Source organism: Pelodiscus sinensis, chromosome 2, assembly GCF_052426305.1.
Source record: "Pelodiscus sinensis isolate ZL-2025 chromosome 2, ASM5242630v1, whole genome shotgun sequence".
Taxonomy (NCBI): domain Eukaryota; kingdom Metazoa; phylum Chordata; order Testudines; family Trionychidae; genus Pelodiscus; species Pelodiscus sinensis.
In genome coordinates this window covers 230,588,268-230,612,537 of record NC_143053.1, presented here as the reverse complement: position 1 = coordinate 230,612,537, position 24,270 = coordinate 230,588,268, and the positions used below count along the sequence as shown (strand labels likewise).

General features: G+C 44.9%; 1 long non-coding RNA gene across 1 annotated transcript in view; it reads left to right on the top strand.

The window, feature by feature from the left end:
- Nucleotides 1–3,399: 3,399 nt before the first annotated feature.
- Nucleotides 3,400–24,270, top strand: part of LOC112544520 (uncharacterized) — a 31,592-nt gene continuing 10,721 nt past the window's right edge. Inside the window, exons 1-2 of the long non-coding RNA XR_003087852.3 lie at nucleotides 3,400–3,445; nucleotides 4,347–4,432. This is a non-coding gene — a long non-coding RNA (uncharacterized LOC112544520). The remainder of the gene's footprint in view (nucleotides 3,446–4,346; nucleotides 4,433–24,270) is intronic.

Here is a 24,270-nt window from a genome sequence, read left to right as displayed (position 1 = left end):
CATTTTGAACAGCTATTGGTTCCCTTTGGTGCCATGCACCCCTTTGCACACTTCCCCGCCCTCAGGTCCTGATTGGCCTAAGAGAGAAGGAGTGCGCGAAGTCTCCTGCCCTCACTCAACTGGGGTATATAGTACCTAGAAGGAACTGCCAGTGATTTTGAATGGCTGGCAATTCCCTCAGGTGCCACACGTCCCTGGCAGGGGGAGGAGACTTCACATATTTCCCTGCCCCTGGGTCTCGATTGGCCTGGAGATGGTAGTGTAGCAGGGCAGGACATGGGCCGGATCAAATGGCTTGGCAAGCTGGATCTTTCCCATCCCTTGTCTACACCCTGTCGCTGATTCTCCACAGCCCACCTGCAACCCATCTCACAGCATCATGTTCTCTTCATGGCTTGGCCCTCTGGTTATGTCTCCCCCAATGTTTCCCCCTTTTGGGGCAGTTTAGTTTCTAGTCTACTAACTTCCCCAGTGGCACTGTGGGGACCCAATGCCCACCCACTAGTGCATGTTCCTGCCTGGATCACAGCCTCCTGTTGCACTGTCCAAGGTGCTATCCAGGGCTCTCCACCTGCTGGAGACAGACTTCAATTCTTGAACCCCCAGCAGCAACTGAACCTGCTCTGCAGCTCTTCTTACATGGATTTCCTGGGCCCTGATTAGCTGCTCTCCATGGCCTCTTTCCTACTGGCTGCTCCATGTACAATCTCCCTAGCACTCTATTAACTCCTTGCTTTCCAGTGTGGGGCAGATACCCCATCATTCAAGCAGAGCTCTGTAATAGCAGGGCTATGCGGACTATCATGAGAATAAGGACTTCCATGCTTCTTTGGAATACCTATGTATTTGAAATACTTATGTGGTGCTACATATAGGGTATGTCTAGACTACATGGCTCTGTCGCCAGAGCCATGTAGATTAGTTTACTAGACATACCCAAATGAAGCGGTGATTTAAATAATCGCTGCTTCATTTAAATTAAAATGGCGGCCGCACTGAGTCGGTCAGCTGTTTGTTGGCTCAGCGCGCTAGTCTGGATGCTCCGCAGTCGACATCAAAGGCATTTGTCGACCGCCCTGTTATGCCTCGTGGGATGAGGTTTACCGGGGTGGTCGACAAATGCCTTTGATGTCAACTGTGTAGCGTCCAGACTAGCGCGCTGAGTCAACAAACAGCTGATCTGCTCAGCGCGGCAGCCATTTTAATTTAAATTAAGCAGCGATTATTTAAATCGCCGCTTCATTTGGGTATGTCTAGTAAACTAATCTACATGGCTCTGGCGACAGAGCCATGTAGTCTAGACATACCCATACTGTCTACAACTGCCTAACACTGATCACTGACAAAGGAGAAATCCTTCAGAGGTTATGACATAATTTCAGTGATCTTTCAATACCCCACCAACATCACAGATGAGGCACTAATAAGAGTAGTGGCTGAACTATTATGTAATGACAAATATCCACTGGCCCACTCCTGGATAAAATCAGCATTGCAATTAGTGCTATGAAGATCTGCAGGGTTCATGTGTCTGATGGCATTCCTTCAGAACTATTCAAGTATGAAGGCAAGACCCTGCTGAGGCTACTGCATGAATTATTTCTCAGCCTCCAGGGTACTAAGGATATACCATGAGATTCTGAACACACAACCATTGTCACAATAGACAGGAGGAAACGTGAAAAGTCAGACTGTGCTAACTATTGCAGTATCTCATTACTCTCCATTGTTTGAAAGGTTCTGACCAGAGTGTTTTTTGATTGCCTACTGTGCAACATCACTAACAGCACACTACCGGAGTGTCAATGCAGTTTTAGTTGCAAATGAAACAATTGGCAGGCATGGTATTTGTAGCCCATCAGAGTCAGGAGAACAGCAACAAGACCTTTATTGATCTGGCCGCTAAAGTATTTGACACAGTTAGTAGACATGGAATTTGGCAATTATTATGGAAGTTAGGTTGTCCAAATAATCACCACCAACATCCGGAGGCTATTTTACAATGGAATGCTCAGATGAGTCTGTACGGACAAGGTTTTCTCTCACCTGTTTTCTATCACTAATGATATTAAGCAGAGCTCCATAATTGGTCCACTTTTGTTCAGTCTCTTTTATTCAGCAGTGCCCAGTGATGCCAATAGAGACCTGTATCAGGATACATTTCTGAGCCTTTGGAAAGTTGTTTAATCTGAACAGCTGTATGCCAATGGCTGTGCTCTAGAAGCACATATTCTAGAAGAAATACAATTAATTATGGACAGACTTGCAGAGTTTGCAGAAATATATGGACCAACAAGCAATCGGGGGGGAGGGGGAGGGAAGGGGCGGAGGAGGGGGGTAGAAGTCTAGAAGTCATGCATCCACCTGAGCCTGGAAACCCTACATGAAACCAAAAGTCACCATCAGCAACACACAGCTGAATGCTGTTGCAGACCTCTGTTACCTTGGCAGTATTGTATATTGTCAAATGATCTTACAAAACCAGTTCATCAAAACCAGTTTACCATGTGTACGCAGTGTAGCTATAGCTGTTTTGAACACAGGCTGTTAGAGAGACAAGGTAGGTATGGGTGCCACTCAGAAGCTTATTTCTTTCATTGGTGGAAGTGGGTCCAATAAAAGATATTACCTCACCCACCTTGTCTCAGTTCATTGTTTGGTATCTGTCAGACAGTCTGGCAGCAATAAGGCAGTAAGCTTCAAACTAAGTTAAAAATCTAGGGTATGTCTACACTAGCCCCCTAGTTTGGACTAGGGAGGCTAATGTAGGCATTCAAAGTTGCAAATCAAGACCTTGCAGGAGGAATAACAGGTAGTTCGATTTAGGGCTTTAATTCGAAATACCGGGTCCCTGCCACATGTAGATGTGGGCAGTTAGTATGGACTTGTAAATTTCAAAAAGTGGTGACCAGCTGGGAAGATGCAAATCAAGCGTGGGATATTTAAATCCCGGTCTTGATTTGCAACTTCGAATGCCTACATTAGCCTCCCTAGTTCAAACTAGGGGGCTATTGTAGACATACCCTTGTAAAGTGGTTGAGCTCTCCAGCTCGTGGCATGTCTGAGAGACCTGGACTGAGTGCAGGTTTCACATTAAGCTGCTAGGGAAGAGATTGTGTCATCCTTTTCATTTAGCACCAGAGCTGTGTGACTAGTAGATTGTTTTGGTTCACTGGACACTCTGAAAAGTAAAAAATGTTCATATTTTGGTAATGTGAAAGGTGCCAACCCCACACAGGACTGCAAAGGGTTCAGATGTCCTATTAACTCCACAGGCTGTGCCTGGAGGGAGAGCTAGGGAGCAGGAAACTGATTGGAAGCAGGTTCAGCTGTGTAGGAGCAGGAGGGGTCTGTATAAAGTTTTGTGCACTGCAAGGGACTGCTGGGAAGTCTGTTGAAAGCAGTCACTCTGTGGGAGGAGAGTTTGGAGCTGGTACACAGAAAGGTAGGGAATCAGAGTGGTAGGAAGTAGTCAAGGGAGAAAGCAGTGAGGGAAGAATGGAAAATCCAGAGCTGCTGGATTGAGGGTTCCTGGACTGGAAGCCAGTGCAGAGGGTGGCCCTGGGTTTTCCCCCCTGCCAGTTAGGGAGTGGCACCATGAGGCAGGGAGATGAAAGACTGCTAGGGAAATGGAATTTGGCTCCCTCTGAAGCAGGGAGCAATGAATGACCATGGCTGGAAAATGAGTCACAAAGAGGAATTTGAGGTTACTGGCACAATAGGGAGTTGCAGAGGAGAGGGATAGACAAAGTGATGGTTTGAAAACCATGAAAGGGGGCATTAACATCATGAGCAAATCCCCAGAGTGACATGGTAGAGGTGCCAAAGCAGCAGTGAGTGACACCCTGCAACAGGTCAAATAAAATATTTTTATTTTGATTGAGCCTTTTTAACTTTTAAAAATAAAATTTTTAAAAAATTGAAATGAAAAGGTTTTTCAGATCAACACATTTAATTTTAAAAAAGTCAACATGTACCCATTGATTTTCTGAGTTCTTGAAACAACTGAAACAATTTGGTGAAATCAACATGAATTTGCAAGCTGTTTTGGTACCATAAAATTCCCATATATTTTTGCCTGAAAAAAGTTTTGGCTGAAAGTTTTGCCCAGCTCTAACTACTGTACTACCCTAGCACTTCCTAATTTGTCCACTGTGGGGTTCTTTGTACTTTCATCTGGAGCTTTTGGTACTAGCTGCTGGTGGGGAGAGGATGCTGGTGTATATGTACCATAGGCTGGATTTTCTATGCCGTTCCTGTATGCACAATAATGGCTCCAGCTGTAAGCCTGTGAAGGAGCATTAGTGGAGACTCTCGTCATTCATTTTGCTTCTCTTTTTGCACAGCTCTTGAGCCTGCCTCCCCAGCCCTTCCTGTGCCACCTTACTGCAGATTTGGTTGCTTATGGCTGGTAAGCAATGCCATGGACATGGTATGTGTAATTGCATATTTATCTGTGCTACATGCCACATGAGTCATGCTTTTCTGGGGAGTGGGAAAGGGGAGGCAGTAAGGAATACCAGTATGTCTTGATTTTCCTGATCTTATCTATGGATATGTGTGTGTGTGTGTTCATAAGGGAAAGACCTAAGCTATGATAGACCCTAAGCCCTTTGAATTGCTTCAGGAGCATTGCTCTGTGGCTCTGAGGGCTTGGGGGGGTAGGGGTGCTATTATCTGGGAAGAGCTAAAGGCAGAATACCCTCAGTCCTGGCTGTTCTGCCCTTGGCCCCGCCTCTTCTTGGAGCACAGAGTTGGGCTCCTCCACACCTTGCCCCGGAGCTCACAGTGGCTGTCTGACCTAGTGGTCCTGTGGTTCCTTAAAGACTTACACATTGATTTAGGGTTGCCCGGTGTCCGGTATTGAATGGTATTTGCGCCTTCTGTCTGGTAAAGAAATTGAGAAAATTCTGGACGTCTAAAATGTCTGGTATTTTCTGCTTTTCCTGGTTTGGAGCCCACTGGACATGCGGTGGGGGTGCGGAACGTGGCTGCGGAGTGGCATTTCAGCCTTTTTTTTTTTTGCTCAACAAACATTTTCCTGGTGCTTTTTTGGGGGTGGGGTGGGGAGGGGAGGGTGTCTGGTATTTTTGGTGAAACCATCTGGCAACCTTACATTTATTTGGGAATAAGCTTTCATAGGCTGGAGCAACTGGCAAAGTAGATTCCAGCCCACAAAAGCATACACCCAAATACATTTCTTAGTGTGTTCCACAGGACTCCTTTTATACAATTGGTGCTCATCTTCTTTTGTGGTTGTCATCCACTTCCTGTGGAAAAAGGGGGCATGTCCAATCGGAGTAGGACAGAAAATGTAGGGGGTTTTGGGTTTGGGTTTTTTTTTAGCTTTGATGCATGGGTTCTGATAATGTCTTGGAACATTTATATATTGCCAGGAACGGAGGTGATTGGGGTGCACTTTTGCTCATCCCTACTGAATAACACTGCTGCACATAAGTGCAAGCTTTGTATTTTTCTTTCCTTGATGGAGGATAGAAGGGGCTACTTTAGCTATCTCTGCTCTGCCATGGGAGGGATGCAGTTTGCTTCACAAACACGAAGGTGGTGCTGACAAAGCCCAGGCGTGCTAGTGATATTGAGGCTTATGAGACAGACAGAAGCCTGTGCTTAAAGAAACCGGGTCCCTCTAGCGTTATTACTTCTTGAGCAAGCCCAGGCTATGGGACCAACTGACAACAACCACTTAAAGGCCTCCAAACAGCTCCAACTGCTCAAAGCTTGCTCAAGTGTCTGAATCCATCCCTCCTTCTCTGTCTTCGTCAATGTCCTTGGGATGAAATTATTTACCATGCTAATCATCTATGAGCTAATGTGGGGCTTAGTATTTCAAACCCAAGCTGTTTCCTTGCGGTCAGTGGGGCTACTTGCATGAGTAAGGGGTTTTGGACTCGAGTCCCTTGATGTGCCCACTGTGCACATTATCAAAGCATGTGCCTCTTTTCTTCAGTCACACTTCCAATCCTTTCTGAATATCCCCTCGTTCTGCTTTGCGACCTGGCTCCACCTCTCATGTGCTTGGGTGCTGCCAGCACCTCAAACTTAGGCAGCCAGTAATGTTTCTTTTCTTTCTCTTTGCTTGTCCATTCATTCAACAGGTATATTTATGAGATCACATACCTGCCATGCAACATTTCACCAGTAAGTATTAGGAAGGGTTTCCTGTGCTCCTGTCTGGCTGTCTTTCTCTCTCACCAGCTATTTCTTTAACATGGTTTCAGAAGGCTGCCCGGAAGCCTGCTAGAGAGTAAAGGTGTTATTTCAAAGGATCAGTTTTGATAGTACTGTACAACTGCTAGTGAATTTTACTGCATCATTTAAGCAAACTGAGCTCTAGCTGGAATAAAGATGTAGGGGTTGGCAGGGACCCAACGGATATGGAAAGCGTGAGCTCATGAAAAAAGCTTTCTCTTTGACTCCATCTATGCTTGAGCGGGGGAGGGGAGAGGAGGGTGTGATTCCCAGCTGACATTGATGAACTTGTGCTTGTGCTCAATGCTGTAACTAGGTATCTTTGTGCCCGGGGCAAAGTATTAATTATGCGCCCCCTCTCCTCAGGTTAGCATGTGTCGCGCTCTTTACTTTGACACATTATTATTTTTACTTATTGCAACTTTGCACCCCTCATTATGATGTGCCCCGGGGTGAGTGCCCTGCCTGCCCTGCTCTTGTTATGGCTCTGCTTGTGCTGCTTGAATGGCTGCGGTAAAAACAGGGGTGAGGCTGGGGGTAGCCCCATGCTCTATTAAAGCACTAGCTCAAGCAGAGCGAGTGAGCACACAGCTATGCAAGCTGGGAATCACTCTCTATCAGTTCCAAGTGTAGTCCTAGCATTTGTTCAGATTCTCCGGCTTGTGGCTCATCTCCTGTGTCATTGCTATGGCAAAGTCAGAGATAACTGTGGTGATGTTCTTGAGGATTTCCTTTATGTCTAGATTGTTAGTTTTACCCATTGCTATGATGTGTTGAACTTGTCAGGCGCTGCTGCTGTATAGACTTCTTTAGTCTGACTATACCTTACCCCAACGCTTTGTTTTTTAGAACAATAAAAAGCAGGATCAGAGCTAAGAACTTTTGTCAGACACCTAAAAACTCCAGTCTTTTGCTACAAGAGAAATCACAACATTAAAGATCAGGGTCCCCATGTGGGAGGAAAAAGGGTACACTTTATTGGGGCCAACAGGCTCTGGGGGGCCCAGCCCACGCTGCAAATTGTGGTATGTGTATAGAAGGGGACCCATGTTACAAGTTTGTACTGGGTCTGAAAAAAATTATGCTTAGGCCCTGTTGAAGATAGTGAATAAAAGCAAGTAATTCACAAGATACCAATTAGGTCTGGTAAAAAAGCAGGACACATTGTGTGAATTTTATGAAAATGTCCTTTTTTTTATTAAAAGTTTCAAAATTTGAAAATTTTCACTAGCCCTCATACCAATCTAACAACTTTCCCGAGCGGTAACATTCCCATACACCAGCGTACATGCATGTCTCCACAGCCACACAATTCAGTCCTTTTAACACAAATACGTTTTCCATCCACCAGACCATATGAGAATCCATCTGCCCTCCCCTGCCTGGAAACATGTTACATTTCCCCCCTACATTTAGAAACTGAATGCACAAATGATTCATGTGCAAGTATGTGGGTGGCCCCTAAAGGTAAATGCATGTACATATTTTCCAAACCAAAAATGTGTGTCTGCTTAAAAGCAGCATAAATGAACTTCCACACAACTCTCTGGAGACCTTTATACAATGCTTTTATTCTCTCAAGCAGCATGCCAAGCCAAGTGCTCAGGGTGAAAGATGCAAGGAGGGTTTAGAACAGAATAGTTTGGCAGAAATTTGGAGGGATGGGGAGATGTTCAGTTATGGACCCCCAAGGGAAATGGCAAGTTGTTGATGATGAATGGTGCAAAGCAGAGAATGGGAGATTCACTCACCACGTGATGAGATGAATCACTGAACACGGAGGTAGCGTGTGGCAAATCCATCCCAACTACAGTGACTGTTCAATCCACAGCGGGATCATTTGGAAATGTTTATCCTTCTTCTTCCTTTTTTTGTTCTTATAATAGTGAGGCACCAAGCCCAACTTCCTTTTTGGGGTCAGGCCCGCCTCCGTGTGGCCCTTTGTGCCCTCTGGAAGTGCACATGGGTGTGTTTGGAGAGCTCTCACGGGTTATGTCATTTTTCAAACAGGATGGGGAAAAGTCTAATTCTTGTGCTAAACACAGAGTCCTTCCGTTCTTTGTGCGAAGGGGCAGGGCAGAATTAGGAAAAGGGTCTTTCGGTATTGCTACAGCTAGCCCGGATCCACCCCATTCTTTGGCACAACACAAGGCCTAGCCTGAACTGGAACCACTGTTGTTCTATTGCCTGTGAAAAGGGGCAGGATTTAGGCAACACATGCAAACTCCTGTACATGAAAGACCAGCTCCATGGAGTCCCCTTGTGCAGCTGCACTCAACAGCATGTTGGGGTGAGGCAAGACCAGTGCTTCTGCTTCGTGAATCCACTGGGCATTGACCCACATGCAAAGGGGGACAACAAGACTGCAGGGCCAGTGATTCCAGTACTGCCACTGCAGTAGAAGCCACACAATGGCTCCTTTGCCACTCCAGCACCAGAAGGAAGAGCATGGTTCCTGCTTGGGCCCTGAGAAAAGGATATGGCCCCTTAATCAGCGAAGGCGGCAGAATTCTACTGTCTTAGAACTGTCAGCCAGGGACTCAGGCTACAAAGCCAGCTGGCCTTGTGTAAAGCTATCAAGTCAGGGTTGCCAGCCGTAGCTTTGTGGTTTGGTGCTGCAACAGAATGAGCTCTCTGTAGAAGTCAGTTTGTTTGATTAAGGAATACAGTTCCTCTGTGTGGCTCCGGAGATGGAAAGACAAAACTCAAACTGTTAAAAACCATGAAGTTTTTCAGGCCACAGGAGGCTGGAGTTCCTAGACTTCCCACTTTCAAGTTGTAGGTTAAGCATAATTGTTAGTAAATGATCAGCAATGCCTTTTAAAAGCAAGCAAGTGGAAGGAACTAGGAAGGGATTGTTTATGTATGTACCACTGCACAGCATACAAAATGAATTGAGTGAAGAAAGTGGTTTCATAGAAAATATAACCTCAGTTAACTTTTAACATAAGGGGCAGCTTTGGTGAAGCAGTTTCATTGAGCCATAAAATTCTGCACATCCTTACATGCCAACCTCCATAAAACTACCGGGAATAGGAGGGATGGGAGTAGGATTTGATTTAGCAACATGCTATGCCTCTCCCTCAGCTCCTTCCCATAAATATATCAAGCACACAGGCAGCAAACCAGGGAGCAAAGTAGAGATGGAGACTTTTCACCAGGGCTAAATAAGATTTGGGACATTAAACATTCTAGTGGCTCCCAGAAAAAGACAAAAAGCTCGAATGCCTGGTGATAGATCTGGAGTGAATACTGGTTGATGCTATTGTGTTTGGCAGCTGCAGTTGTTTCTCCATTGCTCACCAGTGCATGGTAGGGGACCTTGGGTCTCTAACTGCAGAAGGGATCCTCATACCCCAGAACTCTCCCTGCTCACCCCAGCTTGCCCTACCCCTTGTCATCTTCTTCTCCAGTCCCATTCTTCCCCCATTTGTAATCTGTGGCAAGCAGCCAAATTCTCAAAGTGCTTCCCAAATGCTGGCCCCCAACGCCAGCTCTCTGATATCTCCTCCTGTCACCTGGCTGCTCCTCGCAGTGGTGTCGTTCCATAGTGGCAGAAAGGCAAACAAACCATCAGCTGACGTTATGCCAGAATGTCTTTTAATGGGTTGGGGGGAAGGGCAGGGCTGCTCTGCTGTCTAACTCTAACTCTCATCAATGAATGTTGTGCCTGTGAAAGGTGGGAGACTGGCAGCTCTGGAAACTGAAGCCCTTGTTTTACTCACAGAACAGGTGCAGCAGGGCAAAGGTGAATCAAACTCCACTAATGTGCCTCCAACTTGATGGGGGAACCAACCCAAGGGAATAATAAAGTAATTCAGCTGCAGTGATCCATGACCTCTCTGCTAAAACTGCCAACAATGATGCCAATTACTGCTGATGGTTTATGTGATGTGACTAATATCTGTTGAGAACTAGACTGAGACCATCATCTAATTCAGAGCGGCCACCAAAAGGTAATCCACTTACTAGAATGTGGTCACGAATTCCAGTATCCCTGTAGGATGGATTTAAACTGATCTGCAGTAAGAGGTGAAGGGCTGCACATCCCTAACCAGTTCCCTGAATCATCCAGTATTGCAGTCCCTTCTTAGCCTCATGGAATAAATAGGTTTTTATGCCTATAGCAAAATCCCCTCCATCCCAGTGGTCATAGTAGCCTTACAGACTTACCAATCTCACTCACTGCCAAAACGCAACCACGGCAGGGCTGGGATGCAGCAGCCATTACAGATGGCATCAGACATTCTACACAATAGTGTAGGAAGAATGCAGGGAAGAGAGGCAAACTTTTAGGCTACGTCTACACTGGCGTGATCTTGCGCAAAAACTCTTTAGCGTAAGAGTTTTTCTTCAAAAATTCTTCCAGAAGAGAGCGTCTACACTTGCATGTGCTTTTGTGCAAGAGATGTGCTTTTGCGCAAGAGCATCCATGCCAGTGTAGATGCTCTCTTGCGCAAGAAAGCTCTGATGGCCATTTTAACCATAGGGCTTTCTTGCGCAAGAAATTCATGTTGCCTGTCTACACTTGCCTCTTGCGCAAGAATAGTTGGCAAAAGGGCTTGTTCCTGAGCGGAAGCATCAGAGTTCTGGCACAAGAAGCTCTGATTTCATACATTAGAACGTCAGTTTACTTGCGCAAGAACACGTAGCCAGTGTAGACAGGCAGTAAGTTTTTGCGCAAGAGCGGCCGCTTTTGTGCAAGATAGCGCAAGGGTAAACACAGCATTAGAGGTAAGGAGCAGGATTTGGTAACGCCCCATTGTAAACCTGGGCACAGACTTGGGTCAGTAGGAACTCAGGATCTAGGTCCTAGATCTCATCCAGGGAGGTGGATCTGAGATTCAAGTCTAAATCCTGACGTCTCAGAGGGATAGCTGTGTTCGTCTGTAACTTAAAAAATGACAAGTAGTCCAGTGGCACCTTAGAGATGAACTATATAGATAGTATCATGAGCTTTTGTGGGCACAACTCACTTCTTCAGGTGAGCGGGTAATCTTCCTTGGGGAACTGGAGAGGAGTGTTTGGTCTGCGAACTACATTGCCACCATGATGAAGGTGCAAGTATCTGAAAGTGTAATATCAGTGGATGAGCAACATGATATTGAAAAAGGCTGGCTCCTCCTGCCACTGTAGAGTCCTTTACTTCTGAAACCTGGACCATGAGACTTTTGTCTTTTCCTCCCTCAATGGCTGTGTCTAGACTGGCAAGTTTTTCCACAAAATCAGCTGCTTTTGCGGAAAAACTTGCCAGCTGTCTACACTGGCCACTTGAATTTCTGCAAGAACACTGACAATCTCATGTAAGAAATCAGTGCTTCTTGCAGAAATACTATGCTGCTCCCATTCAGGCAAAAGCCCTCTTGCGCAAATCATTTGCGCAAGAGGGCCAGTGTAGACAGCACAGTACTGTTTTGCGCAAAAAAGCCCCGATGGCTAAAATGGTGATCGGGGCCTTTTTGCGCAAAAGCGTGTCTAGATTGGCACAGATGCTTTTCTGCAAAAAGTGCTTTGCGGAAAAGCATCCGTGCCAGTCTAGACATGCTTTTCCGCAAATGCTTTTAACAGAAAACTTTTCCGTTAAAAGCGTTTGCGGAAAATCATGCCAGTCTAGACGTAGCCAACATGTTTAACTTTTGACCTATGTCAGCTGTCAGACTAGAATGAGTTTAGTCACATCAGTCTGAGCAGGAATTAAAGCCAAGCCCTGGAGGTGGAAGGGCAGAGCCTTAAAGAGATCACCTTAATTGACTGGGCCTCTTAATCCTCCTGTTCCTGTACATTAATCCAAATGCCTCAAGTTCTTCTTTTTCAGCTGCTTTTCATAGTTGAAGGAGTTATTCTTTTATACAACAAAGCTGAGGGAAGATGACAAATGTGACCTTAGCCCTTCTAAAGAGGGGCTTTAAGATCATTTTGAATGTCAGTCTTTATTTTGACCACTCCCCAGCGGTGTAATAGCTGGAAAGTATCAGCCAGATCCTCCTTAACCTGAAACCTGTCAGTGATGTTTTGCAGAATCCTGCTGGTGTTTGACATTCCATTTGCAGTTTCCATTTATGTTCTTAGTGTCCTGATAACCCAGATACTTGAAACAAGCACAAAGAGAGCACAGTTTAGAGCACACTGAGTTTATCAGTGAATGAGTCTTGTTGGCTAGGCCACCATTTCTCAGAGCACCTTCTTGACACAGTAGCAGTTAGTGTGTACCTCCTTGTTGCCAAGTTCTGAATGGACCATTGAGACAGTAAAGTCCTCTAATTTCCGAAGAGGGGACAACTGGGGAAAATAGTGAATTCAACTGCCTGTGCTTTGTCACCTAGCCAGACAGGAAACTTTGTGCTCCAGCAACTTTAGTGAGCAATCAATTAAAGAGGCAGCTTTCCATTGATATTTATTTACAGGTTGTCATCATGCATACTTAAGCAAATGAGTTGACTCTGTAGTATATAGACTCAACATCTGATTTCTTGGTAGAGGTAGAAATACATTGCAAACAGGTATTCTGGAGCCCTAACTGGACAGTGGGACAATTAGTCACCATACACCAGGGATGAAAATGTAAATTAAAATTCTCATAGATTTTAACTCTCCAGGGTATGGATCATGCCTTTGTATGTGTATAGCTCCTAACACAATGGTGTATACATACAGAAAGGGGTGTGGTTTAGCTCATAGAGCACTGGACTAGGATTCAGGAGACCTGGTTCAAGATCCAGCTGTGCCACAGACCTTCTGTGTCACTTTGGGCAAGTCACTTCTCCTCTCTGTGCCTCATTTTCTCTATCTGTAAAATGGGAATAATAATTATGCTGGCCTTTCTTTGTAAACTGCTTTGAGCTCTGCCAATGAACAGTACTATGTAAGACTTAAGCATTATTATTTGTATAGCTCTGATTCTGACTGCAGCTCTTGACATTATTGCAAGATGGATAGTTAATAAGAACAACGTGCAGGAAGAATTTTTCCTGCTGACAGTGGCCAATGCCTCAGAGAGAATGAACAGAACAATTATCATCAAGTACTCCATCTCTTGTTGATCATTTCCCGACCAAACAGGCAGAGTGAGAAATTCTGCCCTCAGTTACAACAGTGCAACTGTATTGACTTCAGCAGAAACTGCACTGATGCAAAATACCTGGAAGCAAGATTTTGTTCAAACACTTTGAGCCAGATTGCTTCCCAAGCAGGTTGCTGTGTACTGCTCTGGCCGCTCAGCCTCTCCTCTCTCTGTACATGCAAACACCAGAGAGTGAGAAACAACAAAACAATTAAACAAGATACAAGGCCCATAAAGCTCATCCTGTGCCGCCTGGCTCGTACCAAGAGCTATGTGGAATAACATTTCATCACAGCAGGCTTAAAGCCCTGAACTATAGCTCGGCTTGACACAACTCAAAGGCTAGAGGGTGTGTGTGTGCGTGTGCGTGCGCGATGTCCTGGCTGCCAACTGCCCCGAGGGACCTTTGTGACACCTTGAGATTTCCAGGTGCCTGGATATCACAGCCCCCTTCTCCCTGCAACACACTTGTGCCAGCTTCAGGGGTCACTGGAGAGACAGACCCTCCTGTAGCCAGCTTGTAAGCAGCTTTACACTGGCAGAGCTGTACAAAGCTGCCCTAACACAATGGAGTATTTGGCTCCCTTCAATTATTACAGTCTACAGCTCTAGTAACAATGTGGGAAGATACATTTGGGCCATTACTAATATTGGTTCAGTGCCACATGTATGCAATGTTCTCTGCAAACAGATACATGGGCTGGTTTCTGCCACAAGGAACTTACACTGTAAAAACAATTTGTCTATAAATGCAGACAAGGCATCTTTTTTACATGTGATGCTAGAGTAAGATTCATATAATAGCTCAGTAAGAATGACGTTCCAGATGGGGGATCAAACATTAAACTAAAATGTTCCCAAGGTCAGATGCCACTGAAGAGAGACGAGGCTAGAAACGGCACTGGATTAAAAAACATCCAACAAATAAAAGTGCAAAGAGAGTGCTAGGAAGTAAGCAAGATTAAAAACAAACACAGGCTCATTTGAGTGAGAGAGAAAGGCTAATGTGGGCGCAGGGGGAGTGAAATCATGGCCCTGTTCGTCCATGGGAGCTTTGCTACTAGCAGGGCTGGCAATGGACTTCCCCGAGCCTGTGACAAGGTGTATGGGTGGGTGGGTGTGCGCGCAGCTCTAGGCTCCTGGAAGAGGCAGGTCCTTGGGCAGAAGGGGCAGGGATGGGGACTAGCCTCCCCAACCCAGCCCTCAGCACCACCTGGACCGTGTGGTGTGGGGCTCCAGCTGTAATTTAAAGGGTCTGTGGCTCTAGCTGCCGCTGTTGCCACAGTAGCAGTGGTGGTGGCATGGAGCCCCTGGCTTTTTTAAATCACTGGGTCCCAGGGAAGTTGATGTTTTTGTCCCCATGCCTATTGGCTATTAGCTTCAGTGAAGCCAGCATTTCACCCATAAAGGGCACTCACTTGCGGAAGCCTCACTTCTGAAATTGTTCTTCTATGTCACTGCATATCCAGCAATTAATGCCATACAGCCAGTAGCCCAGGCTTCTGTTTAGCTGGGAAATATTATTTTAAACCGAGTGAATCACATGGTTTCAAATTACCTAGGGAAAAACCAGGTTGATGAACTTGATCTGATTTTTTGAAACCCTGTGAACACACACAATCATTAGAGATTCACAAAACCTCATATGCTGCCAGGCTTTCCCATCCCAAAATTTGATAATGTTGGGCCAGAAATCCAGGTTCGTCATCCAGTTGAGTCCTGTCTGGATAGTTACAATAATGCTCCTTTTCCCCCTACTTGGACAGAAATAGAGGCCTGGATCTCAAAAGCTGGCAAATAAGATATCTGAGCAGCAGAAGTGGGAGACAACAGGGATTGTCCCTTTGAAGTAATCAGCTAATCAAGGCATTGGATAAGAGAAGGACTTCTTGTAATCAGACCTCTGAGAGGACTGTCAAAGAAATCTCCAAACACTTGACTCGTCACTGATGGTATCTTACCTTAAGATAAAATAGGAGCAGCAATAAAAGTGAAACAGGAGCCATTGACTCTCCCGCACCTGGAGAATGCAGGGTGCAGAGCAGGGCATGAGAAGAGTGGGAATGTTCCTTTCCTAGTGAATAGAAGGTAACAATGCCCTTTCCACCTACGCAACAGGGGAATATTAACAAGCTGTTGGGAGGTTTAATGGGTAAAAGGAGGGTTCCTTAGCAGCAAGGTAGGGCAAATGCTCAATAGCTTTTGTCCAGCATTTGTCCAAATAAAACTGAAAGTTCACCCTTACACAGCCCTTTTGAGCGGTGTATCATGAACAGTAATGATATGGCCTGGGAGAGTGTATGACAATAGCATGAGCAAGGGGTGTTTTTTGTCCATAAGAAAGTCCGCAGCGAATGAAAGTCTCTGAATGCTTGAGTGAATGTATGTACTTCCCAGAGTGTGCACACAAGAAATGCTAACTCCGCCATCTTGCCACTACTTTCCTCTCTCCTGCTTATAAACATTTCAGTCACCCAACAAGGGAGCTGAAATAATCTCTCCATTGAGACTGTTGCCTGTGTTAGGACTTTTGGATTGATGCAATGAAATGATGTGCACATCACAATTGTTGGAATCTATTTCAACAGGGCTATGGCTTTATTAATACTTGGGCTGAGTCTCACACACAGTGAGAACTTTGGTTGCATCAGCATCCTTCTTATACTTCCTCTTCTGAGCTTTTATTTCTTCCTATACTCATTCACACAAAGAAAATGTAGTGGACCAAATTCTATCTTCTCTTACCTGTGTGCAGTCCCAGTGTAGCCAATGGGGTTACATGGGTATGAGACCAAAAATTGATCTAATGTGCATAGTTAATGTAAATTAAATATCACAGGAGGGTGAAGTTCCATGTATTTTAGTTGTTCCCCCTTTACTTGTTAAGCTACAGTAACTTTCCGCCTGCTCCCCTAATTTCTAGTACCTGTATAAATAGTCTGAAGGTCTCTTATCAACATAGTGCTCAGCCTTCTAGCTCGCTGAGGGGTGAACTTTGTTTTATTACTGGTATGGCATTCCTCAACGAAGGGGACTTTGACCTTCTTAAATTCCTGATGGAGTTTAAATACCAAAACCAGCAGTCCACTAGGGAGTTAATAGATAGCTTTAGTACACACAGCAGGCCTTCGCAAGGAGGTCAGATTATTAACACTGGGAAATGTAGATTGTATCTCCTAATGCAGGATATAGCTTGCATTCTAGATCAGCTTCTGACAACAAAATGCCCAGAAAGCCACATTTCAGAGTGGCGCATACTGGCTATCAGCAGATCTTCAGATTTTGCTTGTTTTGCTGAACAGACAAACTTTACTGGTTATAGAGGCTTTCATATTAAATTTAATATGTAAAATAAAGTTATCTTCCAAAGCAAGCTATGCTTTCTATGCTGTAGTTGTCAGAGAGTTCCATGTGCTTTTATTTTTAATTCAACAGAAAACATAACCTATGGGCTTAATTATCCATTCATTGTGCAATATTACTGTTACCCCCAAACTGGGCAGTACTAATAAGATCTTTGGTTAATATTCACATTTTTAAAGTAATTAGTTTCATACATGTTTTCAACTTATATGTTTTGACTTTTTGCTGATATTTGTTGATCAGAGTTGGTTATCAATAAGGTATGTTAAAAAAAGTTAAGCTTGCAGCCATGAATATTCCTGAAAGAAAAATGTTACATTTGCTTTTCATGGGCTTTTGCACCAGAAGACTGATTATTAGAGTTATGTGAATCTAGTTAGGCTCAAGAAATAATATCCCATCACTAGTTGGTCAAACATTTTAGAATGTTTTGGATTTGAACACAAATCCAACTTCGCCCTTATTTTTGATCAGCTATATAAGTCTGTCTCAAATTTTTCTTATTTCAAAAGTTCACATCTTGAAAAAGGAAAGAAGTGGATTTCCCCTTTCTTTGTTCTGAGTTAGCTTTATGTGACTTACGTAACTGATCACAACTAATTCCCCGCACCCTTCACATTGCTAAGTCTGAGATGCAAGGGACTGAAATGCATGAAAAAGGAATGCATTGAGATATATTACTTGTTTTGGCTAGTATTATAATAAATAAAACAACATCCATTCTACAATGCTGGTCCGCACATCTTTTCTGCTTCAAGACTTCCAGAGTCTTAGGAATGACTCCTAAAAGGATTAGCATTTGGGTTTGGTGTGGATAAACATAGCTGATATATGTAAGCCTTTGGGGGCTGCAAAATGTGTCTGATGAGCTCTCAAAAGCATGTTTTCTTGGGAGATTTCCTGCCCTTCTGGTTGGGCTGGAAATACTATGGCTAGGTTCTCCTGCAGCAGCACTTCAGCATTCCAGCTTCATTTCCCAACCAGAATTCAGGCTGGCTACGCCTAGACTGGCATGATTTTCCGGAAATGCTTTTAACGGAAAAGTTTTCCGTTAAAAGCATTTTCGGAACAGAGCATCTAGATTGGCACGGACGCTTTTCCGCAGAAAAGACTTGATTGCCATTTTCGCGATTGGGGCTTTTTTGCGGAAAACAAATCTGAGCTGTCTACACTGGCCCTTTTGCGCAAAAGGATTTTGCCCGAACGGGAACAGCATAGTATTTCCGCAAGAACACTGACAATCTTACATGAGATCGTCAGTGCTTTTGCGGAAATTCAAGTGGCCAGTGTAGACAGCTGGCAAGTTTTTCCGGAAAAGCGGCTGATTTTCCGGAAAATCATGCCAGTCTAGACGTAGCCGCTATGTTTACACTGTTTTTTTTTTTTCAGAAGAGGGTCTGCAAAGGGTGTGCTCATTTGTATATCTTCTTCCGATTCTTTTTGCAGAAGAGGTTTTGCCTGAAAAGCACACGGGGCCATTTGTCAGAAAACCCCCCTTTTTCGCAAAATCCTGTAAACCTCGATTTTTGAGGAATAAGGGATATCAGGGAAGTTGACCACTTCTCAATGAGATACTACAGCACTGCATGCCTCACACCACCTGGTGCTGCACTGGAGTCTGAATACCTCACCCCCCCAGCATTTCCATTTTTCTATGTGTGGAATGGATTTTGTTATGCGCCGTACATGGAGGTGACACATCACCTCCCTATTGGAGCACATAACACAATTTATGTGGCAAAGGTGGGGCGGAGGGAGGCAGAGAGTGGAGGGGGCTCAGGGCTGCAGCAGAGGATAGGCAGCAGGCCAACAGACGCCCCAGCGGACCTGTCACCTGAGAGTGACACAAATCCAAACGCCCAAGCTCTTCCTATACCTGTCCTTTATGACCGGCTGAAGTTCTTTTAAATTGTGCTTGGTTCTGTTACAGCAACTGAAGGAGTCAGGTTAAAACTTAAACAGTTACAGGTTCCCCAATTATCACCTGTAATACCATTAACTCACAAACATCCCACTCTCCCTACCTTTAATATCAGCAATTCACAGACACTTACCTTCCTTCCTCCCCCTTCCCACCCCCCCGCATCCCCCTTCTGTTCTGCAATGTGATTTGTCCTTTTCATATTTGTTCATTTTTTTTAATTGTATCCTTTGGTATATATGGTTGTGACTACTTTCTTCCACTATTTGATCTGAGGAAGTGGGTCTGGCCCACAAAAGCTCATCATCTAATAAACCATCTTGTTAGTCTTTAAAGTGCTACATTGTCCTGCATTTTGCTTCAACTACCCCAGACTAACACGGCTACATTTCTATCACAGGTTTATTAAAAAGACTTATAAATCATATGGTTACAATGGCTATTGCTCTCTTTCTTAACTGTTAGCAAATACAGATTTTAAAAAATGGTTACAAAGAAAATAAAGATAGAAAATAGAAATAATGGTACCAAGTGACAGCTTAATCTTTAAAGAGCTCTAAGTCTATGTGTACATGTAAGACAAAGGACCACATCCAGGTACAATTTTTACCCCTTTCTGTGCCTCTTGACTCCAGTGTGTCAGGCCAGGGCCGGTCTCTCAATTCCTAGGAAAGACGAATACAAGGTGGGCGTCCCCTCTGGAACCTCGGGAGATCAAACACCTAACCCGACCTGCAGATAGATGGTAAATTGACACTCAGAGTAAATGTGCTGCTGGACCCATCTTTATACCCCTGGGGGCCCGTATCCTCTTTCTTATCTAAAGATGCCAAATTGTACTGGTCCGTTTTGTGGCGCCAGTTCTTACAAGCAAGTTTCAAGTTAATTTACACTTGCAAGAGAGATAACTAAATTGTGTGTACTAGACATTTTTTTACTGGGCGAGAGATTCCTCCCCCCGCGGACGGCTGTGTGTTCGTATCAATATGGGTTAAGTCAAGGGCACTCCTTGGCAGCCTCTTGGTCAGCAATTGGCGTATCTCTGTTTACAGCCATTCACGGTCACACAGCCTGGGCCTTCTGCTCTGTGTGCCCTGCATGCTCCAGGCAAGCAAAAATGGATGTTACAAGGGAGGTTCCTGTCTGGCTACAGTCAGAGGCAGGGGAACTCTGGCTGGGAATGAGGGTTCTGGGATGAAGCCAGGATGAGGGTGTTGAGGAGCAGACTGCCTTGGGGCTGCGACAGAAATAGAGGACTGCCCCTAGTTCTCTGTCCCGCAGCAGCACCTGAGGGAGAGGCGCCTCTCCCTGCTGCCCTCTCCCTGCTGTGCCAGGTCAGGGGTTGGGAAAAGGAGCCTCTTTCCAGCCATGGCAAGTCCAGCTCCAGGACTGAGGACAGATATCTCTCCCCAATGCCACCTCGAGGGTCCTGCGCAGCCCTAGATAGGCTGCTGTGCAGTCACACTGCTTAGAGGGGTCTTAGCTCTCCACCCCATCAGACAACCTCGCATGGTGTCTCTTACCAAGTATTGCTCCTCAGCAGGAAGGCTCAGGCCTCTGCTTTCTGGGAAAGCTAGAAGATGTTACACATAGAACACAGGAAGGGATTGGGCCGCTTGCACTCAGGAGGGGAGAGGTGTCCTCTAGCTTTCTCCTTTGCTTATGGTTTCAATGAATATTGTTAGCCAGGGCTAAAACAGACTTCCCTGGACCCTGGGCAAGGTGTGAGGGGCCAACTCTGGGCCCCCAGAAGGGGCGGGACTTCAGGCAGAAGGGGTGGGGTTGGGGGCTAGCCTCCCCTCCCCACTCCTCAGCACCATCCAGACCAGGTCATGTGAAGCTGTGGTGGCAATTTAAAGGGCCTATAGTCCTGGGCCCTTTTAAATTTGCCCCCTTTATACCCCACTGCCCCTGGTAGCATATCTGTTGTCAGCAGTGCTGCACCCAGGCCCCCTGTCAGTTTGTTCCACCCCTCCCCTTTCAGACATGGACAAGCTGGGAAATTGGAACAGGAGATTGGTTAGTGTGTTCCTGATAAAATCATCCTTTGCCAGTTTATGGCAGATGGGTCCTGTCCGGGTTAGACTTTCCTGGTACATGTGTGTTGCATCACACGTGGTCTGTGGCCAGAACTGTGCCTGGCCTGAGGCGCCATTTTAGATTTTGATGTGTGTGTGTGTGGGGTGGAGGGGTGACCTGTGCATGCTGTGATGTGGGGGAAGAGAGTGAGAACATGAGGGGGACAGACTGAGGATAGAGGCTTCAACAGTGTTATTGAGCATGCTGAACCAAATGGGGGGGGGGGGGGGAACCAACCCCATCCACCCTCTTCCCTCCCCCCCAATACACATCATCTCTATTTAGGGGCTACTAAGGCACTGGAAAACTCTACCTTTTTGGCAGACAACTGAGCAGTTAGCTGACAGGAGCACTGTATCTAATTCCTATATAAAAGAAAATTAAAGAAATATTAGATACACTCCGCTCTAACACTAGCATATTCTGACATCTTGTGGCAAGTCACTTAAGGGGCACTGATTAGCCTTAAAATTGTAATACATAGTCTTACTTTTGTACTAACTCTGAGGAGAGAAAAAGACCCCGTCAGGACTCCTGGGCCCTATCTCAGCTCTGGAAGAGGAATGGGGTCTAGTGGGTTACCACAAAGGGCAGATACATTTCAATTCTATATAAGAACATCAGAATGCCCATAGTGGATCAGACCAATGGTCCTTCTAGTCCTGTATCCTTCTTCCAACAGTGGCCAATGCCAGGCGCTTTAGAAGGAGTAAACAGAAGAGGCAATCATCATGATCCATCCCCTATCACCTAGTTTGTTTTTCTGAAACTTGTTGTTTATTACTTTAATTGGGGCAGTTTCTTGTGTTATGTTAGTGAAGGAATGAATAACATTTTCTTATTCTATTTTTCCACACCATTCATGATTTTCTAGACCTCTAACATACCTCCTCCCATCCTTTAGTCATTTCTTTTCCAAGCTGAAAAGTCCCAGTCTTGTTAATCTCTCCTTATATGGAAGCTGTTACTTACTCCTAAATCATTTCTGTTGCCCTTTCTGTACCTTTTCCAAATCCAATGTATCTTTTTTTTTTAAATGGGGTGACCAGAGCTACATACAGTATTCAAGATGTGGGCATACAATGACTTTATATAGAGGCAATATGGTATTTTGTCTTTTTATCTTTTCCTTTCCTAATGAATCCCAATATTCTGTTAGCTTTTTAGTTTTTAGACTGCAACTGCACATTGAGCAGATGTTTTCAGGGAACTATCCACAAAGATTCCAAGATCTCTTTCTTGAGTGGTAGCAGATATTTTATACTCTATCATTTTTGTATCTATAGTTGGGATTATATTTTTCCATCTGTATTATTTTGCACTTATCAACACTGAATTCCATTTGTGCTTGTGTTACCCAATTGCCCAGTTTTATGAGATCCCTTGTAACTCTTTGCAGTCTGCTTTGGGTTAGTCATTGTTTACCCCTTTTTCAAGTACATTTATGAGAATTTTAACAGCAGTGGTCCAAATGCAGATCCCTGCAGCACAACACTCTTTCCTGATCCTTTCCCCCCTTATCTTTTAAGTGGAGTACCCAGCAATGTTTTCATGATGATCTAATGATCCTTCAGTTGCTTGAATGCCCAGCCTTTTGTTATTCTTAAACACCTGCCTTCCTCTTTTTATAACAAACTCCCTGACCCAAAGGCAAAGCTGCAAGCAACTCAAACTCTGTTGCATTTAAGAACTGCCTCTGGAGTCAGGACGTGGGCTTAAGCAGACCTCAAGTATGAAATCCAGGAGTTCGAACTTAGAAGAGGGGGCTACTGTTCCCTTAAACCCCCAATAAATGGTGCCCTTGTGCTTGGCTTCTGTGCACAGAGGCAGAGAAGGTGAGGGGTGTCTTATACCATCCCTTTTGCACTGGGGTGGGCACAATCTCACCCCTTCTTACAGTTTGTAATGTGTATAGGAAACACAGTAATCTATAAAATACAAGTTTCAATCACTGAGCCAAAATCATTCAGGGTATGTCTACACGACCCCGCTAGTTCGAACTAGCGGGGTAATGTAGGCATACCGCACTTGCAAATGAAGCCCGGGATTTGAATTTCCCGGGCTTCATTTGCATAAGCCGGGCGCCGCCATTTTTAAATCCCGGCTGGTTCGAACCCCGTGCCGCGCGGCTACAAGCGGCACGAACTAGGTAGTTCGGACTAGGCTTCCTATTTCGAACTACCGTTACTCCTCATTCCACAAGGAGTAACGGTAGTTCGAACTAGGAAGCCTAGTCCGAACTACCTAGTTCGTGCCGCGTGTAGCTGCGCGGCACGGGGTTCGAACCAGCCGGGATTTAAAAATGGCGGCACCCGGCTTATGCAAATGAAGCTCGGGAAATTCAAATCCCGGGCTTCATTTGCAAGTGCGGTATGCCTACATTACCCCGCTAGTTCGAACTAGCGGGGTAGTGTAGACATACCCTCAGAGTGTAACTCCATTGGTTTCACTCCTAAGAGAACTTAAATTTTCTGCAGGATATCGGATGATGTTTCATGTGCCTAAACATATCATCATGATCTTGTTTTCTAACCATATCCCTGATCTCCTTTTGCTCCTGAGAGCAGAGAGTGGGAGACATTGTCCGGTGGGCCAAACCCATGACTGGAAAGCAACAGATACTGACTTTTGAACCTTTTTTTGATACTGACTCTTTCTAGTGCCTAAGGCAAATTGTCAGGACATCTGTGCCTTCATTTCCCTATCTATAAAATGAGGTATGAGTAATTCCCTTCTTCACAGGGTGTTGTAAAGATAAATGAATGTTTGCAGGGTTCTTTGGAGATCACTGGCATTAATCACTTAACGTTTTCTGATTTGTTCCATTCTTGTGGGTCTAACTCAGTGTGGAAGCTTCAGGCAGCTTCAGCCTTAGACTGAAATTATGCCAAAAAGGAACGAGCATTTCCTCAGTCCTTCAGCCCTGCCAGTTGGAGGGACACATTTGACAGGTTGTTTGGTATGGGTTTCTGTGTGACTTGGCAATGACACAGTACCTCTTGCTGGAGGTTAGCATTGGGAAACGGATACTGGTTTATGTGGAATCTGCTTTTGGCTTGGCACAGGATCACTTCTGGGATGACAAATACCACTCCCAAGGACCGGGGTTCTTGCAGTAGTGGACATAACTTGCTGTGTCTTCCTCATGCAACTAATATTTAATTGGCAATTTTGTGACTTTCTCTCATACCTTCTTTCCTCCTTGTCCAGTGTCTGAGTTCTCCTTTTAGGCCTGGCCTTTGAGGGCCGCTGACTGACAGAGAACTTGGTAGTTATGCAGGTCCATTAAGCGGCTACAGGTCCCATAAAGGAGACAAAAGTACTGTAACTAGAAGTTAGCATAAATCCTGGCAGCCGTTTTAATCCTCTTACCAGGCTGTCTGCTATGATTTATCTTCCCATTTAATTTGAATACTGTTGCATCTTCGGTGTTCTAACACAGTGGAACAGCAGGGTCATTTTTCTGTTTTTGCAACCACGTAACATGAGATGAATTCAAAGTGCCTCTTCAGGACATAGTCACTGCAGACTGGCACTTTGTTCATCTTTGTGGTAGAGCCATTAGGTTCTCAAAGTCCACATCAAACTCCTCATTCTAAAATGATTCTCATCTCATCAGCATTTACCCCACCCCCTT